General features: G+C 48.7%; 1 protein-coding gene across 1 annotated transcript in view; it reads right to left on the bottom strand.

Annotated features, from left to right (window-relative positions):
* UBTD1 (ubiquitin domain containing 1) overlaps window positions 1–20,027 on the bottom strand; it is a 52,411-nt gene that overhangs the window by 30,998 nt on the left and 1,386 nt on the right. The window lies entirely within an intron of this gene.

Below are 20,027 nucleotides of genomic sequence, written 5' to 3'. Positions count from 1 at the left end.
ACCAAGGGGCAGCAGACCTGCTCCTGCAGAACTAGCGGGTGGTGGACCCAGAGGAGGTCCGGCTGGCCTCATCTGAGCTCACTGAAAGAAGACGTCCCTCAGAGGCCACCGTGATGGGCAGTGAGGCAGCGCCTAGGAATGTGCTCTGTAGAGGGCCAGGCCTACTCAAGGAAGGACTGTCTTCTTGTGAGCACCATCAGAAGCTAGGCTTGCTCAAGGAAACTCGGCCTGAGCCCCTGTGGGTACCGAGTGGAGGGACCCCACACTGCATGAGCAGCCAGACCCCACTGCCTTTCTGGCTCTCCCAGTGCTCATGTCCTGCCACGTGCTCTGGCATTGACAGGGGCATCCCATCGATGTCCTCCAGGGCTCAACGCCAGACAGCGATCCGGCCTGCTCTGACCGCTGACAGCCTTCTGCAGTTTACAAAAGGGCTCCCACCCACATCAACTCACTTGATGTTGTGACGGGGCTCTAAAACCCTGCAGCACCCCACTGCACCCCAGAGCCAGCTGTGTGACCACGGGAAGTCAGTGAGGCAAAGCAAAATTCAAAGGACAATCAGCATGGTTTTGCAAACTTCTGTAGCCCCAACTAGCCCAGAGGAAGCACACGCACCCCATCCTGAAGCCCATCTGAGCGCCAGTCTCCAGGCCAGGCTCCCGAGACCTGGTCGGGTAGTTTATGTGGCCCGATCTAAAGAGGGCCGGAAAATGCTGCTGCCCAGCTCCTCGTGGAGGAAAGCTGGATCCAGCCCTGTTGCTGGGGCTTCAGGGAGAACAAGGAAATGGGACGCAAAAGATCTGGGCCAGGATGGTCCGGGAAATGTGGCTGCTGCTGCCAGTGCTCGGCTGAGGGTGGGCCTCACAGCTCAGTTCGGAAGAAGCCCTCACCAGGCAAGGGCAGGGGAGCTCCAACTTCTGTATCCCCCACCGGATCCCACTGGGGCCAGGGGGTCCTGCAGTAGAAGCTGGGCTCTCCAAAGGCAGCCCCTTCTAATTTTAGACTGCTTTTCTTTAGGAAGAGAAATCGCCCTTACAGGGAACAGAAAAACCAGCTCCCTGAAACTTCTGCCCATGAGTGCCAGCTCTATGTTCTGAATTACATGACAAAAGCTCCAGGCAACACTGCGTGGTAGTTAAAACCTCTCCACAGTTATGAGTTTGGGAGCCAGAGGGACCCATTCCAAATCCCAGGTAGGTGATCTTGGGTGGATCATCTGATCTAAACCCCAGTTCCCTCCTTTATTAAGTAGAAATGCTAACGTTCTCCCCCTTTGGATTATCATGCGGACTAAATGAGATCATGTATGTGAGGTCCCCCAGCGCACACTTGGCACATAGCAGAAGCTCAGTAAACGGTAATAATATCATGACCACGGCTCTTTGGGTATTTAAAGACCACCTTCCTGATCTTCTTATGCTCTGTGTTTTCTTGCTAAGGAGTCCCAGTTCTTCAAGACAAGATTTCAAGTTCCCCAAACACCCTTTAGCTGCTCTGTCATTAGGCCACTGTGGCACAATGGCAGGGCCTGCGCAACAGGACAGAAAACCTGGATTAGAATCCAGAACTGGAACTCTCTAGGACTAGCCCTCGACTCTACATATCACCTTCATCTGGTCTACTGCAGGCAGCGAGTGGTGAGGCCACTGGGTAGGCCACCCAGAGCCCTAAGAGGGTTTGGTTCAACTAAGACAAGACAGGCAGGACCCACCCAAATAGTGCAAACTGTCCCGAGTGCCCTCTAGTAAATACCAAGAGGACCACAGGACCCAGGAAGACAGGATACTACAGTCCCCTGTGGACGACCTTGTTTCTCAGCCTTTTTAAGCACACTCCCCCTTCTGATAAATACCCAGACTTCATATATATACCCCTACCCAAAACGGTGCCATCGCCCACTTGGGAATTACTATCACATCGGGCAAGAGCTTTATCAAACTCCAATTTCAATATCCTACACTTTAAAAACAGTATATTCCTGCTGAACCTACAATGTGATTATGATACTGAATATGCATTTTCAACTTCATATATACCCCAATTCCCCAGAGACTGTGATTCTTTATCTCTCTCCCTTTCCCATTGACAATGGCCACTCATGGACAAGAATAGAACACAAAGGGCCTACCGCCAAGAGTAGAAATGTTCTAAGTCAATAAAAGACTGGGTAGAAGAGGAACTGTGGGGCATATTCCTAGCGCTCTCAGAATAGAAGGGCAACAGGACCGAAGTGGGAAGAGCATCAGTGGGAAAGTCGAGAGCTTAGGCTATTATTTACTTCTAGTTTTGAAGCTCCTTTATTAGGATAATGTCCAATTAGGACGAGGAAGATATTTTCCCAGCTGTAAAATGGGACGCTGGTCTGGGGGAGTCTACAGTGAAGAGAAATACTGGGACCCCTACCATCTAAAGGTCTTTTCATTGTTTGGGGTATGGAGAAAAGGAAAACAAAGCACAGTTCTAAAAAAGACACCACAAGGGTTGTTCTGTGGACTAGTTACCATTGCAACAGGCAGCTGGAGGAAAGAAGAACCTGAAGCAGACTGTGGGGGTCCCTGTCCCCTGTCACCCTCCAATCAGAGGCAGACATGTCGCCACAGTAAAGAGATGGGCATGGGCATCAGAGGCATATCAATTCTGGTCTTGTTCTGCCACTGACTCGCTGGTAATGTCAGATTTTCCTGAACTGTGAGAGGCTGACAATTCAATTTACCTCACCGGGTGAGTATGAAGATTAAATGAGATAATAAGTGTAAAATGCTTGGCACAGCATCTGGAAAATGGTAAGTGAACACAAAACATATTTATAAATGTTAGCTTTATTATTTGGATTACTATTATTGGTTCCCAGCAGGAATGCAGGCAGCTGGAAGGGCAGCCCAGAGGCACCTGGCAATCCTCTCATTCTCGTTTCCTATTTATTGTCACAAATGACATGACCTCTGTGGTCAAGGACAAGAACAGCTGGGTAGGCCAGCAACATGCACAGCTGCTGCGTTTTAGGAAAAGTAATACTCCAAGGGGCCTGGGTTGGAACAGAGCTGGCAGTGGAATACAGAGTCTGCCTTGGGGTGGGGAGGGGAGGCAACTCCCGCAGGAAACAGCCAAAGGGGCTGGAGGGGGAGGAGGAGAAAGCAGGAGTGAAAGACCCAACCAAAGACAGGTGGGCACAGGAAGCCCCCTTCCCAGAGACTGGAAGCTGCAGGTGAGCCAGAAGAAAGCCAGGAAGATGACAGGATGTGGGCAGTATGGGGAAGCTGGGCCAGTTGGGAGGGAGGGGCGGATGGAAAGAAAGGACTAGGCTGCTGGGCGCTACTGGGTGAAGAAAGGTTGGGACAGAACAGGAAGGCCACGCAGGTGCTCTCCCGGGTTGACCTTGGGTCCCCTCCTCAAGCTCTCTCTGTTCCCCCAACTCCGCAGGCCCTAGGATTTCAACCAGTGTTAGGTTACTGCCACCACCGACCTTCGCCATCTGGGTCCTCTTCCCTAGGCTGGCGGCAAAACAGGATGCAGGTTTCATTTCCCTTTTTCCTGGGAACTCTGAAACAAGTGCTCTGTGGATTTCCCTACAGGGAAGAGGCCCAGAAGCACCCCCTCCCCAGGACAGAAATCCCCTGGCAGTTCCACTCTGAAGTATGCAGGGGTTCCGCCTGCCCAGAGCCACCCCCTTCTCCAGCTGCCTCCTCTCCCTCGCTCTCTTGCTCTCTGAAGGAGGGTTCAGCCTCAAGCCTGCCCGTTGGGCTCAGGTTGTACACACACAGCACCCATCAGGGGAATGCTGGGAAGTCAGTGGGGGTGAACTCATCCTAGCCCTTATGAGTCATTCATACCCCCAGACTCAAGTTCCAGAAAGGCAGTGTTCTCGACACTACCCCAGGTGATCTGGAGTCAGGGAGTCTGGGCTGGTTGTGGGTAGCTCGCATCAGGTCACGTCGTCCCAGGGCCAGGAAGGAAGGCTCCCTGACCCCCCCCGGGGGGGGGGTCACCATGCAGGCTGTCACACAAGCAGCAATCGTCACAAGTCTGTCTGCATCTTCGTGAGCCTTTCCTGAGCACAAAGCAAGGTCATGTACATAACCTCTGACCTTCCCTACAATACTAGGAGGGGACTAGGAAGATATTGTTCCCATTTTGAAGATGAGGAAGCTGAGGGAACGTGGGCAGGGTCTTAGCTCGTGAGAAGCAGAGCTGGTGGGCCTGGGACCCATTCTCCAGAAGTCTCCTCATTTACCCTGCGACTTCCCTTTCTGCTGTAAATATCCTCACTTCTCCCAACCTAACAATAAGCACTCCAGCAGGGCTGCTGTGTCAGGCTAACAATCTCTCCTTCACAGAGAACTTCACAGACCCCAAGCCGTCCCCAAGCCCCGGTGTGGCCGGGCCCTCCCCAGTGCTCCCACCCCCGCTTGCTGCTCGGGCGCTCCCTCTGGTTCAGCCAACCTGTCACCCATAAACTCTCTCTTCAAAGGGGCTTCCGTACCCTTGGCACTTCCACTGCTGGCATGCCAATGCCGACCCTTCCCCTTCTGCCTGAGCACTACCAGCCTCCCAGTGGGATTCTGTCTTCTGTCCTGCCCCATCCCTTCCCTAGCCATTCTCTTCATCCTTTGAGTCCAGAGTAGAGTGCCCTCTCGAGACCCCAACATCCCTCTGGTCATGCATTCTCAGTGGCTCCCCATCACCTCCACACCCCTGCCCCACGGCTCAGCTTTGAAGGGATCTTACCTCTTACTGCCCCCTCCCCGGAGCACACACCTGCCCCCAGTCCCTCCCTGCATCTTTGCTGGAGCTTAGGCTGGTCTGCTTTCCCAAGCCCCTCCTCTCTTCCACCTTGGAGGCTCCACCCTCCAGGGTCCATAAGTGTCCCCTGCCTGCAGGAGACTGTTTCTTAACACCCAAAGCCCTGACAGGGTCAGCCTCAAATCCTGTGTGATCGGGCCCTGTACCTGCGACCTATACCTGGGTGGCCCCGCAGCCCAGAGAACCCAATCCACAGGCTGCCAGAACTCGGCACTGGTGTGCTCAGTCATGCAACAAGCAGATGAGTAAGAGGAGAAGGCTGGGTCTACAGAGAGGGAAGCCAAGAGCAGATGCTCAGATGAAAGCAGAGAGGCCACCAGCCCCCGAAAGACAGAGCCGCCTCCATTCCTGACTGCTCTCCAGCCCCAGCTCCCATGAGGCCAGCTGCCTCGTTGTGATCCTGCCAGCAAACCATTTTTTCCTGAGCTAACCTGGAGGATCCTCTGCTCTGTGTGTCTGTCCAAACCAGCTTGGGGAGCCCTGTCTCCTCCCAACAGCCCCCACTGGAGGAGCCGTACACTTAGCAACAGCAGGCTCTGCCAAGGGTCACCTCTGCTTGTCTCCTGGATGGCTAGTAGATGCTCCACATATGCCTGCTTCCCTCCCGGGGACCAGAGCTCCTCACTAAGGCCTGGAAGAACCGACAGCCTCAGAACTCCCTTGAATTGACAAGGAGTCAGGAATGGCCCCTCCCAGACAGGTCTTGTCACATGTGACCCCCACCCCCTGGCTGGAGCTCAGTGGCCCAAGCTGGAACGACTGGACACAATCCCAAGTCCTGGGAATGTGGACTTGGGGCTGGGAAAGCTGAATCCCTCTGAGTATGGCTGGGACTGTACAGGAGCACTTGAGACTGTATGGGCTGTGGAGACAGGAAGATGACCGAGACATGGAGTTGAGGGGAAAAGATCCTAATGAAGTTTTTCCAATTCCTGCTTAAGGCCTGGCAGCGATCTTGCTGTTGGGTCCTGAACAACCCCCCGCTGAAACCCTATAATAAATCACCTTTTTTGTTTAAGCTAGATTCCGCTGGTTTCTGTTACTTGCAGTCAAGGGGTCCTAACACAGCTGGGATCTCCCTTATGCTTCTCTAGGAATACCAAGTAGGTGCTCGACAAACAAACTTGCTGAATAAAGAAGGAAAACTGGCCCCAGATCCTGGCTTTCTGATTTCTGCCAAAGGCACCTCCGTGCTCTACAAATTCTCCACATATATAATGTGAAACTCAGCCCCAGGCAACTTAAATTAAATGCACTTTCCTTGCCCGAAGTGCATTATAACCTCATTTTCATCTCTTCTTTGGGACAAACCAGCACTGAAAGGAAGGACAGGCGGGAGCAGGCCAGAGAAAACAGCCTATGGCAGCGCAGCCTATGGCAAGTCAGACTGGGTCTGTGCTTTCCCCATCTGCCCCACCAGAAACAACTCTCCCCGAGATTTCTGTCCCTATTCCACGGCCCCAGTCTATCCAGGATAACCATCAAAATCTCCAAGAGGTCACAACGTTTGCACCCCTACCAACAAGTCATTCATGCCAGAGGCCATCACAAGGCCAGACCCGTGAATCCTAAGGCTGGAAGAAACCCCAGAGGGTGGTCCTGCCTAGTGGTTTTCAAACTGTGTGTTCTGTAGGACTCCACGACTTCAGTGGAACCTCTTGGGGTCCCCAGTCTCTCTGGCATCAACCAGGGCAGTGCCTACTTGTTACATGTACCAAGCTGAGTGCCATATGACGGAGTTGGGAGGGAACTCTGGCCCCTGGACTCTTCCCACTGCCCCTCTCTCAAGGCTGCTCCCTTAAAGGCTCTTGGGCTTGGGTAGGGCCAGAACTCGGTCCTATGTGGGTGAGCACAGGAAACACGGAGGGAGCACTGCAGACACAACGTGGTGCCTGTTAGCCAGTGTGGAGTCTGAGGCCACTCTGGCTACATGGGCGGAAGGGCAATGCTAAGCAGCCCGGACAGTATGGGGCTGTCCTGATGCCTGTCCTCTGCTATATATAGTTTCTCCCCTGAAATGACCTCACGTAGCAGCAAGGCTTTGTGGTGTGTCAAAACTGGCTATGCATCCCCAACTCCAGGGAAGAGAGCTCTGCTGAAGAAACTGGTGGTAACTAGGAAAGAGAGTGGTCTGTGGCCTAGGGGGATGGTGGGAGCAAGCCTTCCAGACGACTCAGGAGAAATTCTTTCCCTTGACCCCCATGAGCAAACGGGAGGCTCCTGCGCAGTGGGTGATGAAACGGAGTCCCAAGTCTGGGGTGAGGGGAGCCCCTGCTTCATCGGAGGCTCACAGATGGTGGGGACCCAAAGCCTGTCATTCATCTGCACCGCACAGGCAGGACCAGCAGAGGCCCTCTTTGATCGCAACATCCCGTTCACTATTTGAGACCTCCCCTAACCTTGGGGTCACAGCCCATTTGATTCTACTGCCTAAAAAAAACCACAAAAGCAAGCAAGGACAAACACCAAATGGGGATGGGGACTCTCCCAGGGTGGTAGGAGTGTGCAGATTTTCTTCTGCGGGCTCTCTGGTGTTGTTCACACTTTTTACATAAACCCAACTTCTATAATAAGGCAAATCACATTACCTGCTTCTCTCCAACCTGCACTCCTTGCTCAAATCACTAACCCTTCTGCAACTCACCTCAGTTACCCTTCATAACTGCCCTATCCCATCTCAACTCTTTCTAAAGTGTCTACACATTGCCTTTGTCTCTGCTCGTCTACACTGTATGTCTTACTTAAAATGGTACCATATCTTAATATGTCCTTGCTCCTGCCCGAGCCTGCCAGAAGCCATCGTAGATGATAAGACATATGTGTATAATGTGGACATGGGTATGAAGCAAGATGGAAAGAAAAAAACAAGAGAAATGGAATCTGATTTCCTGGGTATGATACCAGCTCCACCTCTGACTGAGCAGGTCAGACCACAGACCTGTGGCTTGACCTCCCTGAACCAGTTCTTCCAGCTGAATTCCTTATTAGTGCCAATTCTCTTCTAAAAGGAAGGAAAGATCCTGATCATGCCTACCAACCCCACAGCTTTTTGAAAAATAGATCATTTCATCTCTAAACCTGAGAGGCCCCAGGCCCAGCCTATAAAACAGGTCCCCATCCATCCATACCTAAACTAGCATTGGATGATGGAGAATAGGACCAGTAGGCTGAAATCTCTCCTTGGACACTTCCTGTGGCCAGGGCCCTTGGCGTAAATGCCCAAGGGGTGGTCAAATGTGGCAGGCGACTTACACACCTCTGTGTAAGGCTGCAGTACGAGGACTTGATGGTCAGCAGTACACAAGACATCCAGGCCCTGGATCTTCCATGGGACACATGTCACAGCAGGACAGAGCTAGGCTCAGCTTCAAAGAGGAGGGGTCAGCTGCAGATGAAAGGGCCCAGTGTAGCTCTCTTTTTACCCACTGACTCCAAAGACTGCCCATCCTGTTCCTCAGGGAGAGGGCCCAGATAACAACGCAGGCACCATGTGGATGTTTTTCAAAAAATTATTTGGGGCCTTATAAAAAGCCATAGTAGCAGTAAGTTCCCAGCCAAGTAAGGCCTCCCTTCTCCTCAGCAGCCAGTACAGTACATGCCACAAACAGGAGTACAATGGTGGGCGAGACCAGGTGAGCTTGTTCCATGAACCTGCTGTGACAGCAGAGAGGGAAGAAGGACAAAGAGCAAACAGAGACACCAGGGACATAAACCCCGCAGTGCAGAGCATCACCAGCTCCCCATGGACCTTCGGCACTGTGTGCCATGGATCTGCCCACTAGGATGCGGCCAGATGGAAACAGGTTTCGAAAAAAGGAAACCCAATCACAAAAGCTCCTGTATTACTGGGTTCATCACTCCGTAAGCTCATGGAGGAAAGGAACCAACTCTGCTCTGCCTGGTACCTAACCCAGTGCCCAGGACATGTACTGAACATTTGGAGGCAATTTCCCATAGTGCTTAAGATATAAGTCCCTGGGATAAAACTAAGAGGATTCAAACAGCAGTTCCTCCACTTTTGTCAGCAAGGGTCTTAACCTCCCTGAGCCTCAGTTTTTTCCTCTGGAAAAATGCAAGTGATTATACCTACCTTATAGGGCTGATGTGAAAATGGAAGATGCTGGTGTCAAAGATCTTATAGGGTGTTGAATGCATGCATGGTAGGTTAATAAATGGTACTGATTTCAATGATGATAATAAATGGTACTGATTCGGTGATGTGAGGTCTTGAGAAATGAAAACACCCATGTCACATGACAGTCTATTTTGGGGGAACACAGTACATTCACTAAGTAAAAAAATCAATGCCATGAGTGATATCCCACATTAGAGAGGACAGTGTGGTATGTTTCGGAGATACTGCATGGGGCAAGGGAAAGGAGGCAGGGGGGACAAACGCATAAAGGTTTGGTGGTCCAAAGAAGTGCACTTTCTGGCACATTCAGGGTGTGTAGTGCAGGAACTGGCAGCAGCAGACTATTTGCTACTCGTGGGTGGCAATGACATCAATAAACCAGCCACACCAGAGAGCCCTCGGCTGAAATTGACAATGAGGTAGGCATTGCATGGAAGGCACGCCGAGCTGGGAATCTACAACAGTGGTCCGGAAACCCAAATCTTCCATTTCTCACTGTGTGACCCTGCACACAGTAGTTAGTATCACTAAGCCTCTCCCCTAAATTGAGGACAACCTCTCAGTGATTTATCAGGGACACTGGATGAGATGTGTGTAAAAGTACCTACAGCAGTGCCTGCCCCACAATTGGTGCTTAATAAAGTATAGTGTATCATAACTATAAAACACCTGGTTTTTTTTTAACCAAGTTGCAGGGCACTGTATATCAAGTGCAGAAAAGGGCTCTGCTGTGGATGTTGATCACTTTCCAAGAAAGTTCACGAAGGAGGTGTCTGCAGTTGACAATGCATATTAGAGAAATGTGCCAGGCTCCAGGAAGGACGCCCCAGCAGACCCAGAGATGTTCTGCCAAGCTGAAGATGAGCCACAGCACACTGAGGGCACTCCCCAGCCTTCACCTACAGAGCAAGGAATGTTTGTATCTGTTTTGAGACAGCCCAGAAAAGTAGGCACTGAGTGTTGCTGGAATCAGCCAGAGTATGTCAGGGGGTGGGTGGAGGGGTGGAGGAAAGAGATTTGTAACTAACAAGAGTTCTCAAGTTTTTGTGAAAGGTTCACATTTTTTAAAAAATGAAGCTAGATTCAAGGCTATCTCTATAATAATATCACTCTTGTGCAACTTGCTTTCAATTTGCTTTCCTGAATAAATGAGTGGAATTACAAGAATGGTAGATAACCCCGGTATACAGCGGAAGCTAGGTCCTGTGTAGGAACGTCACTGGCCTTGCATCTCAACTTGTGGGGGAAGAGGAAGGTTGGGGACAGTGGCTTACAGGGCCAGGCATGGTGATAATAGTAACTGCCATTTACTGAGTATTTTAATATGTCCCAGGCACCATTCTAAGGATGTGTTGTGCATTAACTCATTTAATCCTCATGACAACTCCACAGAGTAGGTACTGTTATCTTCATTTTACAGATGAGGAAAGTGAGGTCAAAAAACCTGAAATAACTTGCCCAAGGTCACATAATTAATGAGCTGGAGGAGCTGGAATAATGAAATGCAAACGAATATTAAATGAACAAAATACTCGTCATATTGTTCTAATTATCCACTACGAAATGAAAAATGGTATCTTGTAAATGCCCTGTTTAAAAGATCCTAGGTTTTGCAAATCAAAAGAAATTCACGGTCAGGGGGCACCTGGGTGGTTCAGTTAGTTCAGGAGCCAACTCTCAGTTTTCAGCTCAGGTCACAGGCTCAGGGTTGTGAGATGGCTCCCTGCTTAGTGGGGAGTCTGCTTGGGTTTCTCACTCTCTGCCCTTCCCCCACCCGCCTACATAAATCTATGCATGCATGCACACTCTCTCTCTCTCTGTAAAGTAAAATAAATTAAACTTTTTTTAAAAAAACCTCATGGTCAGCCTTTGCTATACACTCCAATTTCAGGGGAAGGGCCACAGAGTGGCCCGAAGCAGATTTCCAAGGTGGGGCAAGGGGAGGCTACATTCTGCTCTTCCCAACACTCTGGGCTGACCAAGAGTCAACAGAGTACACGTCCCCAAAGTAACCATGAACTTGGCTTTGGTTATTGTCATTAACAACCCACTGCCATTTGCTGGGTGTGGACACAGTGCTCATCACCTCACACACATCACCATTTGCATGATGGAGCCCTTGACTACCCTGAATGACCCTGCTCTTGTCCCCATCTTACAGATGTGGAAGCTGAGGCTTTGAACTGAGGCTTTCTCACCACAGGGAGAAAGCAGTGGAGCCATCACCTCTTGTGGCTTCTACTTCTCAACCACTTACCTGTTAATAACCTTGGGCAGCTCGGCAACCTCACTAAATCTCAGTATCCTCACCCACAAAATGAGAAAAATGATTCCCGCCCTGCCTACCTAACAGGATGTTTGCGGGGGAAAAAATCATGTATAATACTTGTGAAAGCACTTTAAAAACTACAAAGTGCTGAACAAAGCAAGAAACCACTAGTCTTATTAATTACAAAGAATGACACCTGATCCAGCAAGCACTTTGCTAACAGGGCTCTGGTTTCTCTTTTCCCTTGGGAATCTTGGAATAATTCAAAGTCTGCAGAGCCAGGGCATTCTTTTCTTCAAGTCCCTGGCATCTGGGAGTTGGAAAGTAGAAGTTCATTCTGGGAGAAGGAGGAGGAAACAATGGTATTTGCATTCTACTTGTATTTCTCTTTAGGAATGCAATCTTGGCTGAGATTCTACCCCTTCCAGCACACTCAACCCTCAAACAACATTCAACAAAAATTTATTGAGCATCTACTAAGTGCCAAGTGCTTGATCCAGAACAATGGACTCATGTGGCTCTGGAGTAGAGAGGCTGTAGTTTGGGGGATGGGACATTAAAGGAGGAGGGAACAGCAAGGAGAGGGGAGCAGAGTGGCTGCAGTTCTTGGAGCTTTGTAGGCTTTATAGCGGATTTCTGGCTCCTTTTCACAGAGGTGGGTGAAGGCACCACAATAGAATGAGCTCTGAGCACCAGAATTTGAGTCAAACCACTTAATCTGAGTTCTAGCACTGCCTCTCCTCAGCCTCAGGAACCACCGGAACTGATTTACTTTCCTGAACATCAGGTTTCTCATATGTAAAATGGGTAGAAATATTCCCATAGGTAAAATGGGGACAATCAAATGAGATGATTGCCTGACAGGACCGATAATAAACTCACTTTAAATACGAAAAACATGTGTTCTCTTTCTCCTGCCCAGAGTAGATAAACTACACAAGAGCCAAAAGCTTGTTCCAAGATCAAACCACTTGGGTTCCAGTCCTGGCTCTGCTGTTTTCAACCTGTATGGCCTCAGGCAGGAGACATTACTTTTCTAGGGCTCAATTTCTTCATCTGTAAAAAGGTGATAATAGTGTCCACCCATAGGACGGTGGTGAGGATTAGCCAAGATACTGCAAGTGATGCTCCTGGCACATGGTAAACACCAAGGAAAGGTGAGCTGCTGCCAAGTGTGTCTCTTCTAGCCCTAAAACAACAAAACTCTGAGTCCTCTAAGATCTGGGCCACTTGGTCACCGGCTGGCTGCCTCGGTTGGACTCTGGTGCCAGCCTCCCTGAAAAGACAGGTACAAATGAGAAGCCCTCTTCGTCCCCTCACCCCAAACCCTGCAGAAGATGCTACAGCCCCTTTCCTGACAATAAGGGACATGGGTTGAGGGGCTGGAGATGGTCAGAGGTATGCATGCATACTGAGCTCGGTACCTCTTCCCCCTGGGCTCAGTAAGCAGGGAGATCTTGACCCCAACAGAGAGTTCATGGCTTTGAGCAGCAGACAAACTCCCCATGTTGCCATGTGACTGCCAACCCTACGAGCTCCCATCTGAACCACAGTCCTACATCTCTCACATGCAAAATGGGGTTAAAAAAATTGGTGTGCACCCCAAGTAAGACAGTATCAATATTCTCTGGGAGCCTGATGAATTATAATACAGATCTGCTTCAGTAAACTGGAAGCCCCATCCATCCATCCATCCATCCATCCATCCATCCATCTATCCGTGCCATCGACCATCTAATTAGAAACCCAGAAGTAAGCCAAATTCTGACTGACCAAAAAAAAGATGTCAAAGAACCCACCCATCCAACCTCCTGGACTTCCCTTCCTCTAGGGCCCCTCAGGCTTCACTATGAGCTCATCTACTCCTTCTCTAGGTACAATTCTAACAATCCCATCTGTCTGTTTCCCCAGGAAATGGGAGGGGCTGCTATCTGAGCCCCGTAGATGGAATCTTATGAAGTAACCACTATGATCAGGTGTCACTCCACACCCAATACGATGGCAGAGGCACCTGGGTGGCTCAGTCAAATGTCTGCCTTCAGCTCAGGTCATGATCTGGGGGTCTTGGGATCAAGCCTTGTGTTGGGCTCCCCACTCAGTGGGAAGTCTGTTTCTCCTTCTCTCTCTGCCCCTTCCATTGCTTGTGTTCTCCTCTCTCAAATAAATAAGTAAAATATATTAAAAAAAAAAAAACAAGCAAGAAAAAAAAAAAAGGCAAATGAAACAAAACAAAAACCAGAAAGTAAAAAGCATTTTTGGTGAGGATGTGAAGAGACTGGAACTCTTGTCCACTGCTGGGGGGAATGTATAATGGTACAGCCGCTGAGGAAAACAGAAGGGCAATTCCTCAAAAAATTATACCTAGAGTGAACATGTGATCCAGCAATTCCACTTCTGGATATATACACAACAGAACCGAAAGCAGGCACTCAACCAGATTTGTACACCCATGTTCACAGGAGCACTACTCACAACAGCCAAAAGGTGGAAGCAGCCCAAGTGTCCACTGACAGATGAATGAACAAGATATGGTGGAGACATACAATGGAAAGCTATTCAGCCTTAAAAAGGAAGAGAATTCTGACATGTGCTACATCACGGACAAACCTTGAAGATACCACGCTAGGTGAAATAAGCCCAATGCAGAAGTTCAAATATTGCTTCACTCCACTTACTTGAGGTGCTGAGAGTGGTCAAAGTCATAGAGACAGGAAGCAGACTGGTGGACACTGGGGGCTGGGGGAGGGAAGAATGAGGAGCCTGTGTTTAATGGGGACAGAGTTTCCGCTGGGAAGGAGGAAAAACTTGTTGAGATGGATGGTGGGGATGGCTGCACGGCAGTGTGAAGGCACGAAGTGTGCACAGCGATATACCTGAGTTATGTCACGTGGATCCAAGCACGTGCTCTTTAAATGGGGAAATGAAAAAAAGAGGTGACTGCTACTAGGGAGAAGACCGATTATAGGTGGAAATGGGAAGCCCGAAAGCACAGCAGCCAGACACCATCTAGTGCAGGGCCCACTGCCCTACAGGTTCAGAAGCCCAGAGGCCTCACCCTGTTGTGAGCACAATTGTGGACCAAGCAGGATGCTGTTCTCATTCAGAGCCCAGAGCGGAATCAAGAACTTCCCCACCCCATTGCTGCCTGAGACCCTGAGCCGGGCCACGGTGGAATGGGTTCTCCCTCAGCAATTTTCTTCCGTTCACCCTCACTTCGTTCAGAAATAAAGGCTTTTGACAGAAAGAAGCTTTTGTGGTCCCCACCTCCGCCAAGCAGGTGCTTTGTACATACAGGTCTGAACTCCACACCCCTGAGCTGCAAAGAGGAGGTTATTCATGCTCAGTACACTTTGCTTAGAAGCTTATCATCCATTTCAGAAAGATTCCCATCCAAAAATAGTTTTTAAACATTTCTTTTATAGTTTTGCTCTTTAAAAAAAAGAGTAAGCTTCAATGATCTGGTGGGGAAAATCACTGGCTATGGTTTTTGTGTGTAAAAATCCTGTGGCTAGGATAATAGAAACTTTAGGAGTTCACAAAATCTCCTTTCATCAGAGCTCACTTGCTTCTTAAACCCTCTCTGGGAGGTGGGCAGGGTAGCAGTCATCCCATTGTATGAACCGGGAAACTGAGGCTCAGATAGATCAAAGTCACACACACAGTTAGGAAGAAGCAGAGAACCAAGGCCTTATTTCCCACCAATGGCAGGTGAGGATCTGGGCTGGGGATCTGACATTTGAGCAGACCACACAGTGACGAAAGTAATTTCAAAAACAGCCTTAGTTATCCCCATAACATCTTCCTGAAGTAAACTGGAAATACTAACATTTTTTAAAATAGAGAATCAACCGAGCAAAAAACGAGTGACTTGCCCAAGATCACCATTCAGGAAAGGGGCAGAAAGGGGCAGAGAGAATAGACCTCTTCCCTCTTAAAAACACTTGACCTTGAGCCCTTCCCTACAATGTCTTGACCCCAACACACTCAAAACTTGAAGAAGCCCATACAGTTCCTATATAGGTTGCACCACATTTCTGTGAACTCGGCAGGGAGTAGATATACCTTTATTCTCTTTTTAATAGCTGGAAAAGAAAAAGAGGTTAAAGAAAACTTTAAGTTCCTTTCAGTTCTAAAATGCTATGATTCTAAAAATTCCTCAGCAAGTTGCTCAGTAGAGAGAGGCCTGGAATCCACAGCACCCACCTTCCTGCTTCCCAGTCTGTTAGACAACCCCATCCCCACAACTAGGAATACCATGTGTGTCTGGGAGAGGGGTCACTCTTGGATGCATGCAAGGACATAAAACATCAAGAAAGTGCTATTGCCTGGTTAGAGGACTTGACTCTGCTCTGCTGCTCTAGCCCGGGTGTCTCCTAGCAAGAGGTTCCCAAACCAGAGGGAATTCTGTCCCAGGTATCTGAGACCTTAGCCAGGCCTGGGGTAAGAGCGAAGCCAGTGTCAGGAACAGAACACAGCACTGTGAAGTTGCACCGAAGTGCCCTTACTTAGATGTGTGCCCTAACACCCACCGCACAGGAGAGCAATCAGGGCTGTTCTTTCCTGACTTTCTGTAGACCTTCCCAACTCTGCTAGACACAGTAGCTTCATCCAACAAAGACTTATTAAGCACCTATTGTATGTGAGGCACTGCTCTATGTAACAGGGAGCAAATAAATAAAAATCTCTGACCCCTCGGTAGTAGGGAAGGTGGCCAATGCCAGAAGATGGTAACAGCCATGGAGAAAAATAAAATGGGGGAGGAGGGACAGATAATGCTGACAGCAAGTACTACAGGGAATGGGACCCATTTTTCAAAGGATGGCCTGGGAGGGCCTCACTGCAGAGAAAGGCTTGAAGGGATGTGGAGGAGGCAGACCAAGGGAGGGACCCATTCAGGTATCGGGGGTTGGGGGGGTGGAATGGGCCATGAAGAGCACAAGGCAGCTTCGTGTCTTGTAGGCCAACACAAGGACTCTGAATGAGATCAGGGACAAAGGAGTAACAAAATCTGACTTCCAGTTCGCAGCCTCACTCTGGCTGCTGTGATGAGAACAGTCTGTCGGGAGACAGGAGAGGAAGCAGGAAGGTCAGTTAAGAGGCCGATGGCAGCTTAGGCTAGGGCTAAAGTGGTGAAGATGAAGAGACTCAGGTTCTGGATATATTTAGGGCAAAGCCGATAGGATCTATTGATTAAATGGATGTGGGACTGAGAGAAAGGGGAGGTGTCAGGAATGACTCAAGGTTTTGGGGGCCGGGGTAACTGGAAGGACAAAATCACACTGACAGATGGGAAGACTCAGGGAGGAGCGGGGTGGGGGGTGGGGAGTTGCAGGTTCCTTTTGTTCTGGACATGCTAAACTGAGAAGCCCTTTATACATCAAATGTGGTGAGTACCAGCAGAACATACAAGGCTAGAGCTGAAGAGGATGGGTTGAAATTATGAATGTGGGAATCACCAGCTGTATAGCAATACATTGTTGTATGTGTTATCATATAGGATTTCCATGTATGATCACGTGTAACGTGCATGAGTATGGTTATTATCTCCCCCACCCCTAAATTGTAAGCTCCATGTGGCCAAGGACCATGTCCGTTCACAGCCAGCAAGGTGCCTGGCATTCAGTAAATATTTACTGGGCAAATGGAGAAGTTGCTCAATTACTCCCTCAAGAATAGCCACAGCAGCCCACACAATGAGAAGCGACTCTCTTGCAACTACAACGCCAAGCCCAACCAGCTCAAAACAGGGCCCTGGGTCTGTCCGCACCGGGCTTTAGATTCCAGAACGTAAGTGGATACTCCTGGCACATCGCAGAGTCAGATAGTTGGGTTTCAGCCCTGCCACATTCTCAAAGGGTGGAGCTGGGCAAGAGACTCGCCTGTTCTACCACCTCGCTTTCTCCCTGGGGTGACTGAGGGAGGGCCTGCGTTACCCATGGCAGGGGCAAAGATAGATCTACTCAGGGTATATGTGCCGGCGGGTGGGGAGCCCCCTAACTGAGTAAATCCCCAAGTATTCTTTGAAGCGTGTAAGAGCCACCCAGCACCTGAAGGGGGAACATAGTCCTTCTGGGGATACACTAGGAATAACAGTTAAAAAATAAAAAAGAGGAGTGCCTGGGTGGCTCAATGGGTTAAAGCCTCTGCCTTCAGCTCAGGTCATGATCTCAGGGTCCTGGGATCAAGCCCCGAATTGGGCTCTCTGCTCAGCAAGGAGCCTGCTCCCCCCCCCCCCCCCCGCCTACTTGTGATCTCTGTCAAATAAATTAATAAAATCTTTAAAAAAGAAAAAAGAATGATAATCACAAACTTTCTAGCTAGGCTAGATGCCCTAACTAATGGACATCATGTCTCCAATATACCTGCCAAGTGACTAGGAAGACATAACTAAGGACAAAGGGTGACATAACAGGGCACAGGATTTCAACTCAATAACTTCGCAGTTTTGAACAGTTGTCTTTGTGAAGATGATGAAACAGCTCTGATGATCTAGTACAAGTCCACCCCTTTCTGAGATACTGAAAGTGTGACCCGAGAGAGGTTTGCGGACTTGCCCAGGGTCACCCAACCACAGACCCGGGACTAGAACTCAAGTTCTAGGTCTCTATTGGTGGTTTCTTCCCATTACACCAGCGGCAAAGGAAAGGTAAGAGTTACCAGGGGAGCTGGGGATTTTTAGGCATTAGTGTTACAACATCAAACTATGTCTTTGTCAAAGGGTAAGCTGCAGATGTTATAGGAATGCCAGGTGCACGCTGTGAAGTTAAGAAGGATTCCTTCCCTCATACCAAACTTGTCATCCTAAAGAGTTCCCCTTGGCTTTGGACTTTATGAATAAAGCTATTCATAGGGGGACCTATGGAACTGAAAAAATGATACACTAGCAGGAAAAAAAATGCAGATATATACTTCAGTAAAATATTTACATGAAAAATTCAGATGCTAAGATATAGTCGGGTTAACGTTCAACAAATATTGAGTGCTTCCTCTGTATAAGTCATTGTGCTAAGTACTGAGTGTGTGTGTATGCATGAGCATTTGTGTACATGTACGGCTAGATGAGCGAGTGTGAGAGACAGACACCTAAGGATAAGACAGAACCCAGGTCCTCAAGGCTTGCAGGGTAGTTGCTGATACAAGACTGTAAACATCAAAGAAATGACTAATAATATGGAGAAGATAATTGTTAAGTAAGTGGCATAATGTGTCTGCAGGAGTTCTCAGAAAGTGGGGAGTTGGAATTGTAAGGCAATGTGCTTCTGGAAAGATACGGGATTTGAGACGAACCTTGAAAGGAAGAAAGGTTCTTGATAAGAAGGGGGGGGAATGGCAAAGTGCAAACACTGGTGGCCTTAATTCAGGGAACAGAAAGAAATCACCCCTTAAAAAAGGACTGACCAAACTGAACAGCCTTGAAAGTTAAAGTTCTTACAGAACTGGAGAGGTGTGAAAAGATTTCTACACAGGGGCACGTGGCTGGCTCAGTCAGTAGAACACACAACTCTTGATCTTGCGGTTATGAGTTCAAGCCCCATGCTGGGTGTAGAATTTACTTTAAAAAAAAAAAAAAAGACTGTTAAAAAAAAATTCCTAAACATAGAATTATAGGGCTCGAAACAGGTTAATTTAACAAACATCTTCGGGGAGGGGGGGAACAACAGTGTGCAGGCATTAGGTGAATGACTGAAGATGAACTTGCCTTTGGTGGGAAACTAAGTTCAGCTTGGGAGGTGAGTTGAACTTGAGATGACAAGGGAGTGAAGCAGAGTGGAATGGGCGGGTTTGTACGACTTTCCAAGGAAGAACCAGCAGGTCCTAGTGGCTGATGGGCTGGGAGGCAGAGAAAGTCAGCAGAAAGACATCTCCAAAGTATCAAGTTAGGCAGCTGCAAGAATGGAAGAGTAAAGGGAAGTTGGCTGAGGGGAGAGATGCAGAGCTTGCTTTTAGAAGTGTTGAATCTGAGAATAACTACATCAGCGTGTCCAGTGGGCATTTACTGATACGAGTCTGGAGTTTGACAGATAATAGTTGAAGATACAGCATACAGGTCTTCCCAGTGGATATAGTTGTGGGACTGAATATAATTTCTCTGGGAGGCAGTAAGAGAGGGGGGAAAAAAAAGAATGTCAAACTGAACCATGGGTGTGTACACAGCTAGGAGGTGATGTGATAGTGAGCTGCAGTGATCAGAGAAAACAAAACCAAACCAAACCAGGATAATCAAACATGGAGAAAGGGGGGGGGCAGTTTCAAGTATGAGAGAGTTGTCACCAGTGAAAAATGCTACAAAATCAATCATGTGGACTGAGCACATAAATAATAAATAGTCATTGAATAAATGAATGAATGAAAGAAAGAAAGCCCTTGGGTCTAAGAATCAACTTTCCTCAGAATGGCCAGGGCTGCCAAAAGGTTTTCCAGTGTTAAATTTACCTCCTCCCTCCACCCCCAGAAAAACATGTTTCTTCTTCCACAAGTCATCCTGTCCACCACACAGACATCCTTCTCTGCTTCCCCCACTTTTCCCCTCATCTTCCTTCCCAGTGTCCACAACCCAAGCAACACACCTTCAGTGTCAAAGGACACAGGAAATTCCAACTAGAGTTTCCACTTCATTAACAACTATGCCTGTGGCTCCTCTTACATAAAGGGATATGTAGCAACTGAGTGGAAGAGGAGACTGCGATCTAGCCCCAGCTACACTACTAACTAGCTGTGTGTCTTTGGGCAAGTTGTTCAACCTCTCTGTATCAGGGCTTCTACAAAGAGAGGAGGAGTTAGGTCTATCTGGACTCCTGATCTATCTGGACAAGTTTTGAA

The sequence above is a fragment of the Mustela nigripes genome, chromosome 4 (genome assembly GCF_022355385.1).
Source record: "Mustela nigripes isolate SB6536 chromosome 4, MUSNIG.SB6536, whole genome shotgun sequence".
Lineage (NCBI taxonomy): Eukaryota > Metazoa > Chordata > Mammalia > Carnivora > Mustelidae > Mustela > Mustela nigripes.
The sequence above is the reverse complement of the archived record's forward strand: the minus strand, read 5'-3'. Positions and strand labels throughout refer to the sequence as shown.